Raw genomic sequence first — 18,086 nt, forward strand, 5'->3', positions numbered from 1 at the left:
AATATGTTGCCATTCATCATCCTCTGCTCTGAACTAGTGTTAGGCTTCTGTGCTCTTTGAAGCAGAGTGGTGGACTAGACAACCACAGCTGGAAACGTCATGTTCTGGAACCTTTAAAACTGAATGACTTCATCACTAATAAACATTCTTTGAAGTTGTAGATAAAATGATTAAGAAGTCCACATATGCCTTTTAAATAATAACATGTCTTTTAATCAAATAATAGAAGATAGGTGTACAAATACACCAAAAAGTAGCTGAGCCATTTATATCCTGGTATTACATAATCCAAATAATATTTTACTATCTTTAAGAATTAGGAAATATTAAATGTTGAAATTTTATAAATACACTAACATTTTTCACCTCACTAATGTTGATTTTTAATCCTGGAAGATATTAAAATAATTGTAACCAGCTTTCATGTATCAGTGAAAATTCAAAGCAACATTTTTCTGTCTGATATTTAGTTTGGCTTTTTAAAAGTATCTATATTAGAAAGTTCTAGACTGACTTCCTGTTATGTATACTTTGAGGGCAAAAAACTTTGAATAATGCTATAAAGTTTTTTAAGTTCATTGAACTTATTGGTCATTTCTATTATTAGGTCAAATCTAAAATATCCTGAATTTTTCAGCATTTGTGTAAATAATGGTACATACATGGAGGAAGTTAGCAGGCCTGGGTTCTTGGATATACTGAACCCTTGCCTTGGTTGTTGATTGTCTGCATGGAATAAAAGAGCAAAAACAAAAATAAAAACTACAAGTGAGAGACTGTGCATAATTCTATTGCTGTTTACCTGTGTTTCTTTGTTTAATTCTTTCTCCTTAATAAATGAATCGGGCAAAATCCTTGCCTGAATGATGAAAGGAGTAATGGTTACAAACCATCGAGAACAAAATGCGGGTCCGTATAAACCTGTATTTATGATTCGTAATGGTCTCTATCATCATTTACTCCTTGGATGGTCATTTTAGGAGGTAGAAATAGGGAACAGATGTTCTAAATTGAGTTTATTGGCTCCTAACCTGGAGCTGGAGTTAGGTCTCCCTGTTCCTACTGACATCCTGTCACTGACTCAAAGGTTCTGCACAGAGCTTGGAAGCCAGAAATCCATCCACCCTTGCTTCAGAGGCAGGGTGCTGGCAGGTGTTCATGGCTTACTTTGTTCGCTGTGCCTCTTATTTCCTCTCAATGCAACTCCTTGATAGAAAACCTACCCAGACAGTCCAGGCTTTTCTCAAATGTCACTGTCAAGGTTTGTAACCTGTGGGAGCAGGGATAAGGATGTAATCACAGGTGTAGCATATGGAAGAAATGTGCTGGGTTGCTCTGCTGTGTTTTGGGGAACAGGGACATACTTACAAGGGCAAGGTCATGAAGAACACCGTCCCATGTATCATACATGGCACTCAGTAAACAAGTCATGGTGCACTCTGTTGTGCTGTGCTTAAGAAACCCTGAACAAACACTGTGCAGAGAGGTGGTTCACAGGATGGTGATTTGTGTGTGTTGAGGAGATGGCTGGAAGAGTGAATGAACTATTTGGGGAAAAAATCCCAAGCCTGGGACTCACTCCCTCTAACCTACATAGATACAAGCTCCTGCTGATGCCTGGGTCTCAAGTATTCCTGCATTACTTAAGCTCTTTCCTTGAAAGCACTTTCTAAGGTATTCAGAAAGCTTGGTGATTTGATGGCAGTCCTCTGTAGCATTATTCATTGTTTCCACAAACTCATTTTTGCCTAAAACTACTTCCCCTGAACAAAGAAAGATACAGGTTTTGTGGAACCCACTACTTATAATTTTTTGGAACCCTCTTTAAGAAAAAGACTACAATATTATGAATGTAAAACTAAGTACAAAAGTTACTACTTGTTTAGAATGAGAAAAAGAGCACATTGAATCAAAATTGAAAAGCTGAAAATTATCACAAACATAATAGAATTCAGAAAATTAGAGTATTTGTGTTAATAAACTTCCAGACACATTTCTACAAGGCTTTTTGTCCCCTTCAGTGTTTTTGGCTGCATAACCTCTGATTGCCTATTTTTTATTAAGACAATTTTTTAGGATAGTTTTAGGTTTACAACAAAACAGAGAGAGGTGCAGAGGTTCCTCATATGTCCGCTGCCCCCACACATGTGTAGCTTCCCCCATTAGCAACATCACTCATTAGAGTGGGACATTTTTACCAAGGGTGGACCTACACGGACACATCACTATCCTGCTAAGTCCGTGTTCTACTGTAGGGTTCACTCCTGGTGTTGTACAGTGTATGGGTTTGGATAAAAGTATAGTTTTTATTATATTATTATATACTTATTCTTATTGTATAATATCACTATTATAATATCATACAGGTTATTTTCACTGCCCTATGAATCCCCTGTGCTCTGCCTATTAATTTCTTGTCCCCAACCCCAGACAACCACTGATATTTTCAGTCTCCTTAGTTTTGCTTTTTATAGGAAGTCATATAATTGGTATGGTACAGAATGTTGGCTTTTCAGATTGGCTTCTTCCACTTAGTAAAATACATTTTGGGTCCCTTCCTGTCTTTTCATGGCTTCACAGCTCAATTCTTTGTAGCACTGAGTAATCTGTCACTAGATACACCACAGCTGACTTTTCCACTCACCTACTGAAGGACATCTTGGTTGCTTCTCATATTTAGCAACTATGAATAAAGCTGCTATAAACATTGTGTGAAGGCTTTTATGTGGATGTACATTTTCAACTCCTTGAGAAAAATACCAAGGTGGGCTATTGCTGGCTTGTATGCTAAGAGTGTATCTAATTTTTAAAGATCTGATTGCCTCTTTACTTGATGATTTTCTAATACTGTTTTCTATGGAGAGAGTAGACAGATAATTCAGTCTTTCCTCTAACCAGCTGAATGAAATTTGTTTATTGCCAAAAGCTGGGATGCATAAAACACACAATTTCAGAAGTTTGGTGTGCTTATAATTGTTTGCTTGCTTCACTGAGTATATTTCTGTCAGGGAAGTACTTCTGTTCAAGGCTTACTAAAGTGCCAGTTCCTCTGCTTACAGTGTCACAGGTCTGGCAATCAGAAGTGCTTTCTGAAGACTAGGAGTCTATACAGTTCGAGTCTTGTTTCTCTTTATGTGATCTTCCTGGTCCCCAGGTTGTGAAGTGTAGGTGACAGGCCTGCACCTTTGTGTCAGCACAGAGAGTGATGGCAGTGTTTTTGAAGACCATTCCTGTGCTGTGAAGGAGAGCAGTAGCTTAACAATACACAGAGGTGACTGTGTGTCTTGCCAATGGGTTTCAGCTCTGGGCAAGTACACTATGGATTCAATGTGACCAAAGAAATGACAGTAGAACATTCTTGGGGTGAAATGGTTATACCCAACTTTATTTCCATGGTGGTAGGTCAATCACTAAAATCTCTTTCACTCAGAGTGAGTCTGCATGCAGCAAGCTGGTCTCTGCCTCCAGGCCTCTCTGCCTGCACAGCCACAGCCGTCCTCTGGGCCTCTGTCCTCGTTGGTGCCACCACTCCAGCCTCTGCTCTCCTGCAGCTGTGCCATCATGTCACCCAGAGCACTGGGCAGGGCTCTTCATATAGAGTCAGTCACAACGTCTTGCCCACACATGTGTAGTGAGCAAGCTGACCAGGGCCAGGTGAGAATTCAGGCCACAAGAACTTTCATTTTATCCACAGTGAGGAAGGAATTCATTAAAGTGAGAGTGTCAGGGAATTTTTATTTCTGTTTTTTTACACATTCTTTTTTTTTTAATTGCAGTATGTTGACATGCAGTCTTATGTTGGTTTCAAGTATACAACACAGTGGTTCAACAGTTACCTGCATTATTAAATCCTCACCCCCACTAGTGTGATTATGATCTGTCAACATAGGAAGATGTTACAGAATCATTGGTATATGCTCCATGCTGTACTATCATCTCTGTGACCAACTTATATTATGATTGGAAATTTTTGGTTCCCTTTATTTCCCTCCTCCTCCCACCCACTTATACACTCCCTCCCCCATGTAGGCACCAGGAACTTCTCAGCATCTCTGAGTCTGGTGCTATTTTGTTCATTTGATTTGGTTTTACTTTTATATTCCACAAATAAGTGAAATCATATGGTAGTTGCCTTTCTCTGCCTGACTTATTCACTTAGCATAATACCCTCTAGGTCCACTCATATTGTTGCAAATGGGAGAGTTTCTTTTTTGTTTTAATGGCTTAATAATATTCCATCGTGTATATGTACCACATCTTGTTTATCCATTCATCTATTGATAGGCACTTTGGTTGCTTCCATATCTTGGCTATTGTAAATAATGTGGTAATAATAATAGGGGTGCATATATCTTTTTGAATCAGGGATTTTGTTTTCTTTAGGTAAATTCCTAGAGGTGGAATTACTGAGTCATATGGTATTTCTATTTTTAGTTTTTTGTGGACCCTCCATACTGCCTTCCACAGTGGCTGCACCAATTTACCTTCCCATCAACAGTGTAGGAGGGTTCCTTTACTCCACATCCTCACCAACACTGTTATTTCTTGCCTTTTGGATAGTGGCCATTCTAACTGGTGTGAAGTATTTTACACATTCTTATTAAAATTTTTCTATTTCATATTTTGTTGTCATTGTGAAGAGCATATTTTTTCTCTTGAATTGTTTATATGTTCATTGCTGGTATATAGAAAAACTTGATTTTTCTGTCTTTAGTTGGTATTTATTAGTCATTTTGACTTACTAATTGTAATAATTGTTCAGTTAAGATAGACATTCTTTGAGGAAGTATTCTTCTGTTTACTAAGGGCTTGAGACAGTCAGGTTGAGGCAATGCTTTTTGGGCTTTGTCTTGCCAATGGGTTTCAGCCCCAAGGAAGTTCACTATGGATTCAGTGAGATCAGGAAATGACAATGGAACATTCTTGGGGTGAAAGGGTTTATTACCCAGCTTGTTCTCCCAGTGATAGGTCGAGCACTAGAATTACATCTGCATCCAACAGTCTGCAGGTCTGTAATCCTCCTTTGTCCCTGCCTCCTCCCGAACACTGGGCAGAGATCTTTATATAGGGACTCAGTCAGTAATAGCTCATAATAATAATCATATAATTATTCATTAAATTTACTTACATGATAAGTTGATTAATGTATTTCTTTGTACTAAGTCATACATTTTTCAATAAAACCTTTTTGTTCCTGGTGTTCTACTCTTTTAATATTCTGCTGAACTCTTTCTTAAAAAAATAATGTAGGTGCGAGAATATGTTCTACCAGTATATAGGAAAGCAAGTATTTATAAGCAACATCAATGTTTAAAACTAGGATATTGGTTAAATAATTTAAACCATGTATTCTGTGGAGAAAGTGAAGGTACCTGTGGCCAGGATTCCCACCTGGCCCTGGTCAGCTTGCTCACTACACACGTGTGTGCAAGACGTTGTGACTGACTCTATATGAAGAGCCCTGCCCAGTGCTCTGGGTGACATGGTGGCACAGCTGCAGGAGAGCAGAGCCTGGAGTGGCGGCAGCACTGAGGACAGAGGCTGAGATGGCTGTGGGGCAGAGAGGCCTAGAGGCAGAGACTGGCTTGCTGTGTGCAGACTCGCTCTGGGTGGATGGGATTCTAGTGACTGACCTGCCACCGTGGGAATAAAGGTGGATATGGACCCTTCACCCCAAGTACATTCCAAAACGTCATTTTTTTAGTCTCATTAAATCCATAGTGAACTTGTCTGGGGCTGAAACCCACTGGCAAGTTATATCTTCATTTGAGAATAAGGAAACATTAAAAAGATGTTATAGAACTGTATTTCCTAATATACTTATATGATTTGGTGAAAAAGCAGCAAGTATAGAATGAGCCCATTAACAAATTGTGTTTGTGGGTATGTATGCTTGATTATGTTGTGTGAGCGTATGTGTGTATGTGATTGAGTATGTTTGTGTGTGTGTATCCATGTGTGTATGTACTTTGAATAATCTGTATCAGAGTTGTAGCCATGAGGTTTCTCTGGGTGAATTGAGATTATAGTTTTCATTTATTATTTTTAGAAAAATGACATTATAGATTTCTTGTAAAAATTTTATATCCAATATGAGAAGTTCAACTACTACCCAATGCAGAAACAACCATTGCTAATGTCTCTGCCTCCAGGCCTCTCTGCCTCCGGGCCTCTCTTCTGCACAGCTGTCCCAGTCTCTGTCCTTGCCACTGCCACCACTCCAGCCTCTGCTTTGCTCTCTGGCAGCTGTGCCACCCTGTCACCCAGAGCACTGGGCAGGGATCTTTATATAGAGTCAATGACAGTGTATTGCCCACATGTGTGTAGTGCCAAGCCGACCAGGGCCAGGTGAGAATCCTGGCCACAGGAACCTTCACTTTATCCACAGCTAACAATAAGTGACAATCCTTCCAGGTATCTCTTATGTATATGTACACATAGAAGGCTACAAGGACATGAATACTTTTAAAACTGTAATATTTCATACTTTATTTTAAATATTTTTTTATTTGAGCATTTATGCAAAAAGAATAAACTAAGTGAAACTAAGTAGATCACTCAGCATCAGATTGTGTCTTTATTAGCTTGCTCAGGCTGTCATAACCAAAGACCATGGACCAGGTACCTTATACAACAGAAATTAATTTTGTCATGACTCTAGAGGCTAGAACTCTGAGGTGAAGGTGTTGGAGGTCTGGTGTCTGCTGAGGCCTCTCTCCTTGGCTCTTGGCTGTGTTCCTGCTGTGCCCTCACGTGGTCGCCCCTCTGTGTTTCTGTGTCCTCATTGTCTGCTCCTCCCAGGACACAGGTGCACTGCATTGGCGCCCTCACTAACGAACCCATTCAGAGTTAACCACGTCTTTGGAAGCCCTATCTCCAAACAGAGTCAGGTTCTGTGGTATTGGGGGTTAGGTCTTCAACATAAGAACATTCAGTCCACAACAGGTTCTTTACTGAGAGATATTTTAATTCCTAATCACTCAAAGGTTAAGAAAAATGACTGTGTGAAATCAATAGGATGTTGGGTATTGTGGATGAAGTGAAGTTTCCCATAGCCAGGATCCTCACCTGAACCTAAACTACTTGATGAAGCAACTGGCCTGCTGCTAGGCTACTGCTTCCACACCCATAGGCAATTAGCTATTACTGACTGAGTCACTGTATAAAGAGCTCTGCCCAGTGATCTGGGCACAGGCAGAGACAAAGGAGGATAACAGACCGGCAGACTGTTGGATGCAGATGTAATTCTAGTGTTCGACCTATTGCTGGGAGAACAAGCTGGGTAATAAGCCCTTTACACCAAGAATGTTCCATTGTCATTCCCCGGGCTCACTGAATCCATAGTGAACTTGCCTGGGGCCAAAATCCATTGGCAAGACAGGTATCTTTCTAAAAATTATACATTGTATTTCTAGTGCATATACTTCTTCCCACCTTCTTCTTCTCCACCTATTAAATTAATATTAATATAGTAAGTTGATTTTTAATAATTTAAATTTAGTAACTCATTTGTCACAGTTCACAACTGCTCCTCAGTTCTTGTCCCGACTGAGACAAAGAACTGAAAGGCAGGGACAATGGTGAAGCAAAGCTAAGGTTTATTTGAGTGCACTCTGAGAGAAGAGCATGCCAGAGTCAGAACCTGCTAAGGTCCTGTCCTGTAAGGGAAGGTCTCTTTTATTAAGCCCTAGCTGGGGAGTTGACTTTTTGATTGACAGGGTGAGGTTTTGTGTGCATGTGTTTTCCCAGACGCACACCAAAAAGCCTATGGTGTGTGTGTGTGTGTGTGTGTGTGTATGTGTGTGTGTAAAACTGCAATGTAGGTTTTATGCTAATGAGATTGTAATGAAGTAAGGTTAAGTGGGGTCAAATTATTATCTAACTGTGCTTGAATGGCAATTGGGTTTGAACCAGCTAGTCCTGGACTTCTCAGATAAGGAAGTCATCTCCCAACAAAGTTCTGTTTTTTGTCAAGTAGGGCCTCTCCAGCTGGGCAGTCCTTTCCCTCCAAACCTATCTTCTTCTCCAACTGCTTGTATCTATCTTCTTACCTAACAAATTGATAATATAATATGAAATAATCTATAATAATATTATGTCAAGTACATTATGTAATAATATGTAATATAATATAGAAATTAGCAAAATAACAAATTTAATAAATTAATATGATAAATTAATGCAATCATTTATATTAAATACATAATTGCTTTTGTATTGTCAAGATTTATATTATTTGTGTTCTATTATTCATTAAGTGTAATTCCTATAGTCATATAGCTTTAGTTCTAAATTTAATGGGTTCAGTGCTTACTACCAGTCTTATCACAGTTTCTCTCTTTGATTTATTGCCCACTTCCTATCACCAAGTAGAATTTAAGGTAAAGTCCGTAAGTACTGCTATTCCATGAATTCTTTCACCTGGAAGGCTATCAGTCTATTGCCTCCCTCCATGATGAGGCTAACTGCGGGTACCATTCTTAGATCTAGTTTCTATATGTGACAAACACATCTCTTACCGGCCTGTCCAGCTGACTTTGCAGGAGGTCCTGGAGAGGACATGCCATCCCGCTGGATCCAGGCAATCAGAGGCTCCTTACTCCTGCCTCTGTCCTTGGAATGTACTTCTGCCTACTACTCCCATGCTAGGAGCCATTTCAAGGATGTGGCCTTGAGAGAGCTGGGTATTGAGATCACGTGCAATGAATACATGACTGAACCCAGTTAAAGCCTCTATATAAACTTGTTTTTTGGCAGGCAGGTGTGGAGATCTATTCATCTTGTGGATGCCCAAGACATGCCTCGTGAGTAAGTTCTCTTGCTTATTAAACCTGCCATCTATCAATCTGAAGTGGCCTGCAGCTTTCTTCTGTCTGTCCTTGACCTCCATGGATAGGCTTCAGTTTGTGAACCAACACTACTAGACAAATTTTGTTTTACTTAGTAATTTAATAAAATTGATTTTGTTGCTGAAATTGAAAAGTTGGGAGAATTAAGACAAATTTGAATTTTGGGGTTTTCTGGAAAATATAGACAATCTAGTAATACAATATTGTTTTTTAACTGCTTCATATTCCCTAAAGGCAAAATTTGCTATAGGTCTATCTATCTTGTTTTTGATAGTGTGTGTGTGATAGTGTACTCTCCAATGCATAGAATCCAATGTGTTTCAGTCACTTATATGTCTGTCTCATCCAGTGGGGATTAGACTTTTCAACTCTAGCCTTAGAATATTTTTGACATTGATTTTTTATTTCATGGCACTGAGTATTAGGCTTGTCACTTTACTGTGATTTCCCCATTCATTTTGTGGTGGGTTTGATTTACTTGAAATTTTTTTCCTCAGGAAGGTCCCAGGTATTTTTTAATTCTTTCATATTTCAGAACTTGTGCCTGTTGCCCTCATTCTGAGACCAATGTGTCCGACTGTAATATACTTTGATATATTATAATTCTTTTCTTTGGGATATTGTAGATACTGATCTACTGTTTTCTGGCTTAGTATGTTGCTGTGGAGAGGTCTGCAACTAACCTGATTTCCCTCCTTTTATTTGACTTGATTTTTTTATCTGGATGGTAGACAAATATATTCTTTGTCCTTGAATCTTAATAATTTAGCCAGGATATGTTACAATGTTGTCCTTTCATCTGTGATTCTCTGTCATTTCAGGGATTTTTCTTTTACATGTTTCTGAATATTTCTTTTTTATTTTTTGGATCACAATTACAAGGGCATAAAATACCCTTCTGTTATACTGGCTTTGCACTCTGTCAGCTTCTTTCTAGCTTGTTTTTTGGTATTAATATTATCTCAAACCTTTCCTCTATCCCCTTAAAATAACTTTATCTCTTTCTTGATCTTTATAATTTATGAAATAGGTATATAATGATTCTAATGATGTTGTTGCACTTTCAATTTATTTCTGCACCCTTCCTTTCTATCTACTTTTATTGTTTTATGAGCTTTCTTTTCTTCATATTCCTATTAAGTTCTTACACGCTATGAATCAAGTTCAGGGAATCCTGCTTTTGGCATATGTTTTCTTTCCAACTGATTTTTCTGACTCTTTTATAGGCCCTGTCACTTTTCCTCCCTGTATTTTTGTCATGTTTATGCATAACTGCAATGACAGTTCCTTTACTCTTGTCCATGCATTACATGGGCAGAATCCAGAACTTTGATTTGCTCTGAAGTGTGTCTGTGAATTCTCCAGGATACTCTTTCCGTGAGATCTCTCCACTTTGTCTTTCTTGCTGAGAGCTACACTCTGAGACCTGGGTGCTGCTACCTCTCAATTTATTTTAGTCTTGTCATGAGAGTGAGGAAGGTGGAAAGCTCAGGCTTTACTTTTTCTTTTCTGCTTTGGGTTAATATCCTGCTTCACAACGCATTCCATCTGCCTGGGGCTGTGTTCTCTTCCCAAGCCCTTCAGATCGGTCTTGCAGTTTGTGTGTGGTGACCTGAAGCTTATGCTTCCAGTAAAGAGAGTTACTCCAGTAAAGAGAGATTTCCTTTGTTTCACTTACACCTTTCTCCCAGGGTACCTTTGGGTATTCATCTCTATGCCCCAGTTAGAATAGGAAAAGACAATGCTTCCTGTGTGTTTTAGCCCCATTATAACGCTAAGTGGGGGACAAGCAGAGTTTCACCTTCTGCTTAATCTCTCAATTTTTGGCTTTCAGACAGTTTTTATTTTTTCTTATTTATCTGCTTTTTTGGCCTTCATTCCTGCCATTTATTGCTGGAGAACTTTAGCGCCCCCTATTTTTTCCTTTCCTGTTGGGAGGAGGCATAATAGTGTTCCCTGGAAGTTTTCTCCTCCACAAGTTCCTTTGGTGGAGATATTAGCGAAGGTGCTCCCTTGACTTTCTTGCTTGCAGCCTGCTTTCCCAGCTTCGCTCTATTTTTAGGAATGTTAGTAACACTTTTGAGGACATGGATAGATCATCTATCTTGCCTATTATTTCTTCTGAGAGATGCAGTGAGGTGAAAGGACTTGCTGGTTGGTGAAAGCATTTATATTTATTTGCTTGGCCATACCTTTTCAAAATTTTTACCATGTATTTTTGTTCCCTTCACCAAGTGTTGGAATAGGCAGATCCTCTTACTGTCTACTGTCTTAACTGGGAAGTCTAAAGTAATTTACCATTTGTTTCTTTTTTATGAGGTAGGCCAATATGTGTTTATTTATTTAAATTTTTTTCTGCCAAAGACATATATTTCTCCGGTTAATTATTTTAAAAGTCACAAATATTATGCTGAAATAGATTTTATATGATTTATTTAGGGTTGTACAACTTTGTGATGCAGTCTGTGGTTTCTTTTTGAACTACACTGTTAGTTTTGCTATAGGAGTTATGCTGGTTTTATATAAAGATATAGGAAGTTCAAATATTTTTATGTATTCTGAAAAAGTTTAACAAGCATGGGAATTACTTTTTTCTTGAAGGTTTTGTTGAATTTACTTATATATCTGTCAGGTCCCAGTGGCCATTTCAGGGATACATTTTGAATCATTATTTTTCATGGTTATCAGTCTATTTTTGCTTCTTGAAATAATTTTGGTAATTTCTTAGAAAATTGTACATTTCATTCAGATTTTTTCCATATTTAGCATCTCAAATTTTTGGAACATTTTTTGTGTTTATAAGGCATTTCTCATTTTTTGTGTGTACATTTATATTTCCACTTTTAAGTTATTACATATTCCAGAGTTTTGTTTCTTTTCTGACCCTAATAACAAAAGCTTAAATTTCTTTATCAAGACTAGTCTCCCTGTTTTCTTAATACATTAATTTTCTTTTTATTTATTGATTTGAATTTTTATATATCAGAATACCTTCTCCACAGTTTTAGCTGAGTAAGTATATTATTGGATTATATCTTTTCATTGCAGAAAAATCTATAGATTTTCACCATAATCATTTACATTTTGAAATTGTAGAAGGGAAATATGAGGCCAGTCTCATTTTTGTGCTCTTGTATGTGACATAAATATTTTCTACCTAGATTTTTGTATACTGACTTATTTTTCTAAAATGAAACAAAGGTGGGGGATGATGCATAATTATTGGTCTCTTTATGATTGTTCTTTTTTTTCAGTTCATGAAAGTTTTCTTCTGTAATATCTTTGGTTATTATTTTTATTCAAATTATTTGTTTTTCTTCCGAGTAGCAATTATTTGAATGTTGGCTCCACAGACTCTGTCCTCCTTATCTATTTTCTTACCTTTATTGTTTCTGCTTTGCCCTCCATCATCTTCTACACACTGAGATTGCTTTTTAAATTTGTCCTCCAGATCATTATTTCCATTTGCAATGTATATTCTATTATTTTCCACTACCAATGTGGTTTACATTTTCCTATGGATTTTTTAATTTTTTGAAACTCTTCTTGTCTATTTACTTTTTAAAATCTCATCCTGAAGTTTCCACAGCTTAACTTGCGTGCTTCTTATAGCTTTTTGTGTCATAGAGCCCATCTTCTTTGTATTTGCTAGAGGATGCCATCTAGACAAATAGCACCGCCACTAAAAATAAAATAGCAACACTAATAAAAAAAAGTAAAGAAAGAAAAAAGAAAGATGAATTTGGTTTATTTCATTAGGTATTTTTCTGTGCCCTGTGGTAGATGATTGTCAGAGGTGAGCTGTTCTTCCATGTTCGCAGACTGAGGCTCCATTTCTTTCTTTCTACAATATTGCTTTGCAGGCCCACGAGGATGTTTATTAGGCATAGTGCCCATTCTAATTCCAGATTCTAGGAAGCTTTCCCCTAAAGTAATCTGTCTTCTATAGGTTCCTCCTCTCTTACTTTTACAGCCTGATTTTTTTGCAAGAGTTCTATTTTGCAGGATGCACATCGCCACTAGGACCCCCTCGGCCCTGGGCTCTGCTTGGGCTGGCGTAATGGCTCACATCAGCACTCTCTTGCCTTCTGGAGGGTGCTGTTTGAGCAAATGTAGATGGACTGATGGGAGCTCAGTAATGACTGACATAAGAAGCAGCACCCACATGGTGGAGGACTGGGTGTCATCCTGATCCAACATCATGCCTATGCAGCTGGCCAGAGAAAGGAAGAAGAACAGAAGAGCATGAAAGGAACCCTTGCAGCTGAGAAGGATGGGTGGGAACAGTGTTGGGGGAGAGATGTTTGTGTAGGATACTGACAGTCTTTGTCACAGCCTGGGTCTGTCTCAGTCTGAGCTGACTGCAGAAGGAATTAAAAGTACTCCTTGTTATCAAACATTAGCTACAAAAAGGGTCAGCATCGTTGCATTCATCATTTCTTCTCAGGCTTACTTATATTCCTTACATTATGTTTGAACCTATTTCCTCAACTCCAGTAATTTTATGGAGCCTGTAATGTTAGAAAGATGACATAAACAGTTAAGGTCTCACAGTGTATGCCGCATCTTTCCACCCTCTCCCTTTTGCATGACAGGTTGTTTATTCTCTTCTTCTTGGGGGTAATACCAGAGTACCGCGATTTGTCAGCCCTGGTTCCCTGACCTCACATCCTCTCCTCTCCACCCCAACTGCCACTTATCAGAGAGTCCTGGAGTTCCCACTTTGGTCTTTTCTGCTGCCAGCACAATTAATTTCCCATTCTCATTTTCCTTCTTGCTTCTCACTCTATTCCTACTAATAGTATTATGCCATCAACACTAATGTTAACATTTTTATTATTCTTTACTTCTTACAAAGTGCTTTCTTATACTTTTGTTTCATTTGCACCTTACAGCCATCCTGCAATCTTTTTTCTTAAATTTTCACCAAGGCATATGTTTTAGAGATTAGTGATTAAACGAATCCATCTGGTTAAGTGCTGAAACTGTAACTCCCACCCAGATCCAATCACACATCTTATAAGCTTTCTACCACAGTGCGCTGCAAGCTGCAGCTCTTACCCGTGGCCTCTCAGCAGCAATGCAAGTGATGAAAAGTCCTGAATTAGTGGGTACATGAGAAGGAAACCTATAATGTGTACCTAACTGAAACAGAGACCATGTGGCCCAAGTAGGTGGATATGATCCTCATTACAATGTAGCAATGAACATTGGCTCCCAAATATTCATGCTTAAGGACAATGGACCTCAAAATATTCCTTTCCCTTATCAAAGTATTCCTCACACAGTGCAGAGGAGCACAAATAATGAACAGCTGCAACAGCAAAACCTCTGGAGTTTTTAAACTAAGCTTGTGGGCTCCTAATGGTGCAAGTGAAGCAATCCCTGGGTGGTAGCAACCACGCAGATCAGAGACAATTGACTAACTTTTTTCAGTGGTTAGGGCTTCACACAATGGCCTCAGATAAAAAAGGAAGCTGCAGGCAGAAAACCATGAACTCTGGAGACTGGCTGATTCAAAAAAGCAAATAGGTGGTAGTGATATAATGATAATTTTTTCCCAAGGGAAAGTCAGGTTAGACAGCCTTGTAGTGAGTGTGAAAAGTACAGGACACATTAGTTCAGATGGAATGTTCAGCTTCTAAGCTTGGGTTCCTCAGATTATTTCTTAACTGTCCTTGGAATCACTGAATTCTGTAATAACACTCCAGATTGCTAAAGTTTGGACATAAACATATTTGCCTAAAAGTGAAATTAAGCTTCAATCCAATATATTCAATATTTCATTAGAAATTTATCATTTTAATACCAAGTTCAGCTGGTGGTATGGTGGATGGGGCAAAGAAGAGGTCTCAGTTCTCATGGAAATATGCAGACTTGTAAGGATCCCTTATATTTGATTCTTGTACCATCTGCTCTTCTGTACAATGGAGCATTTAATCATCATTGTGATTTATACAGACTATAGATAATAGAGTTGAGCAATATTTTAAGATAATACTCTACTTGCTTCTGTTATGCATTCATTCATTTATTCATTCAATCAGTCGCTTAAAGGATATTTACTAAGTGCATCTACAACATACCAGATACTGTTCTACCTGCTGGGGATAACACAGGCAAAGATCCCTGCCTTCAGGGAAATAGTGCCTCTCCCATCCTCAGCATCTCAGGCATGGCCAAGAGGAAAGAAGGAAATAGACTCACATCTTGGTTTTCCATGAACCTGAGCCATGTTCACAGAAAAGAAGCCTGATGTACTGTTGGCCCAAATATGGATATCATTCAACCTCTGCAGTTAAATTTCTTTTTTTAAATTTAGTGCTTTTCAAGGTCCACTCCCTTCCCAGTGCACAGCCCTTCTTACTGTGTATTGTGTGTATCTGATCTGTCCCTCTTATTTACTCTGCACTGTGGTTCCTGGAGGTGCTAGGCTCTCAGACATTTGAACTTACATCCTGAAAACTTAGAAAGTTGTGAAGGAAATAAAAGAGAAAAGGGTTCCTGGGCCCCAGAGAATATAGGCGTAGAAATAGGAAGTTCAAGGATTTTTTTTCTAACCACAAACTAGAAAGAGATTCCCGTTCGGCCCAAGGAGAGGCGTGAACAGGTTTTAGGCCTCAGAGCAGGGGCAACTTTGCTTCCTGGGAGCGGATAGCAAGAATGCAGAGGAGAATTTCTCTGTGGCACCTTTGGTCAGACTGGTCTGTAGGAAGGTCACAGCAGATTCTCCAGGGGTAGTATTGCAGGGAAGCAGCAGATAGGGCTATGGAACAAGGCCCATGACATCCTGTGACTTATGTGGATTGATGACCAATATCTGAAGACCACAGAGCACTAAACTCTATGCCTTGCCTGGGCAAAGTCTATGAGTTTTGAACTTTCAGTATCACAGCTCTGGGATCCAGGGGATACCTCACAAATAGCCAAGGTTGCATTTTCCCAGCTGGCATAGCACTTGAATTTGTCAGTCAAGTTGAGTACTGGAACATCGGGCAGTGTGTTTTCCGGACACTTCAGTCAGTTAGACTGAGATGCACGTTTATGTTGCACACTTACGGAAGGAAGCTTCTGCCACGTGGTATCAGTGGAGGCAGGCAGGATTGGAAGGTGGCCGTGTTTCATGGTGAAGGACAATTGTTCCTTGTGATCTTAGTTGCTGTTCTTTTGTGAAAGGCTTGGTGTGAAAGCTCTTTTTTGCCCTTGCAAGTTTTTCTTGCAGCTCTTTCGTTTTCCTGTTGTATTCCTCATTCCTGTCCCTTGGTTCAATTTGGCCACATGGAATGTTTCTGAAACCATAACTCGCTGTCACAGATCGGCTGCCAGGGAAGCCCCTTGCTCCTCAGGTCTCACCGGGGTAGTCCCTTTCCACAGCTCTCTCTCCTGGTTCCTGCACTCGCTCCCCCACAGGACTGTTCTCTGAGCTGCCCCAGGACGCTCCCTCTGGAGGCAAAGGTGTTGAGAGTGCAGTCGGCAGACCAGAGGCCAGCAGGCCCTGGAGACTTCTTACATTGTCAGGCCTGGCCCCAGACCTAGGGAATCAGAAAGCTGTGGGTAGAACCTAGCCGGCTCCAAGTTAACAAGCCCTCCAGAGAACTTGGGTGCTTGCTCAAGTTTGAGAAGCATGGCTGGAAAGGGAAGGCACTTTAAGAACGTGGTATTTGAGGCAGGCAGCAAGAAGAAGGGTCCTCTGTGGGCAGGAGTGTAGCTATCCTTTGTGAAAAACATGTACTCTCAAGCCCATGATTAAGTCTTCAAGCTCTACTGTATAAATTGCAGTTAATTTTCCTTACCAGTTAATTTCTTTGGTTAATTTAAACCAAAGTTCAATGTTTTGACTTTGTAGGCAACTTTTCAGGAAAATTCTGAAGATTCTAGAAATCTAGAGCTTCACTTTAGTTTTAGTCTTCCTTGCAACATTGTCTCAGTTAATTGATTTTCCATCACATCATGAGAATTTTTCACCGTTCTGTTCTGGATGTTATTTAATTTTCTTATTATTAGCCAATAAAAAAAGAAAGAAAAAAGATTTGACTTTGCAGAAAGCATGTGGAAAGTAAGATGAAAATTCTTATGTGAAGTGTTGCAAGGACGCTATAGGCATTCTTCTGGTAATGACGCATGCTCCTTATGGGACTCCTCATAAAAAGGAGTGCAAAAAGTTAGATTAAAAAAACTGAAACCTGGACAAATTTAATATTTCCAACAAGAGAGTCAGCAATCAGCAGGACTTTTTTTAGCTTCTGTGTTTCCATAACATGTGATTTGCTGCCTACTAGTTTGTGTTTTCATTCAGCAGTCCAACATGAATGGAGTGTCTCACTTTTTCTAAGTCAGTAAAGTATTGACTTTGCATCACAAGGGGAAAATATAAATGTAGGTCTTTCTCAGATGACCTCAACCACAATGTTAGAAAATTACTAAGTGTTAGGAATATCAAGTACAGTACTGGCACAGAGCAAAGTTTCACAGTTTGTGATGCATAGTGTAAAATCTCTAGATTCTGTTTTTAAATAATCAAACCAAATCAAAATTGTGGGCCCATTTAAATGTCTATTAGAAAAACAGGACCATCAAACCTCCAGGGTGATACTTTTGGAAGAATGTTATTAATATAGAAGACAGGGCATGCATCATGAACATTCCCAGAATTGAAAATGAAATTTCCAGTGGGTCAGTCATGACTCTGGAAAAAGTTTGCTTCCTGAGTTCTGCAAGAATACTGGGCTTTTAAAAAAATGCATTCAAACTTATTACGAAAAAATTTACTCCTATCACAGGTGGTTCATTTCCAAGTTTGCGCTTCTCTTTTGCGTCAGTAGCCACCCACTCAGAGTCATTTCCATTCTGATGTGAGTTGTATTTTCACTAGTGATGCTGTATTACACTCACATTCACTGGCTCTAGTCTCCACCCTTCATTGCTTTAAGGAAAAGGCAATATTTTAGCATCAAATTATTGTTTTAAGACAAAGGATGGGGTTGGTCAGGGAGAGTGAGGTTTACTTTGCTATCAGAATCAGTTTATTCTAGAAGCAGTTTGTCTAAAAGAAAGCCAAGTAGAAACATTCGTGTTTCAATTAGGAGAAGAGTAAATATTTTTGTGTATGAATAAATATACTAAAGGAAAAAATAAGGCAATTGTGTGTGGGTTTTTCCTTACAATGTTTGCCAACATGAGTAATTACATGTCAGATGTTAAGTCAGGTTGGATTTCCAGTTTGACATTGTCCCGTCC

This window comes from Manis pentadactyla, chromosome 12 (genome assembly GCF_030020395.1).
Source record: "Manis pentadactyla isolate mManPen7 chromosome 12, mManPen7.hap1, whole genome shotgun sequence".
NCBI classification, from domain to species: Eukaryota; Metazoa; Chordata; class Mammalia; order Pholidota; family Manidae; genus Manis; species Manis pentadactyla.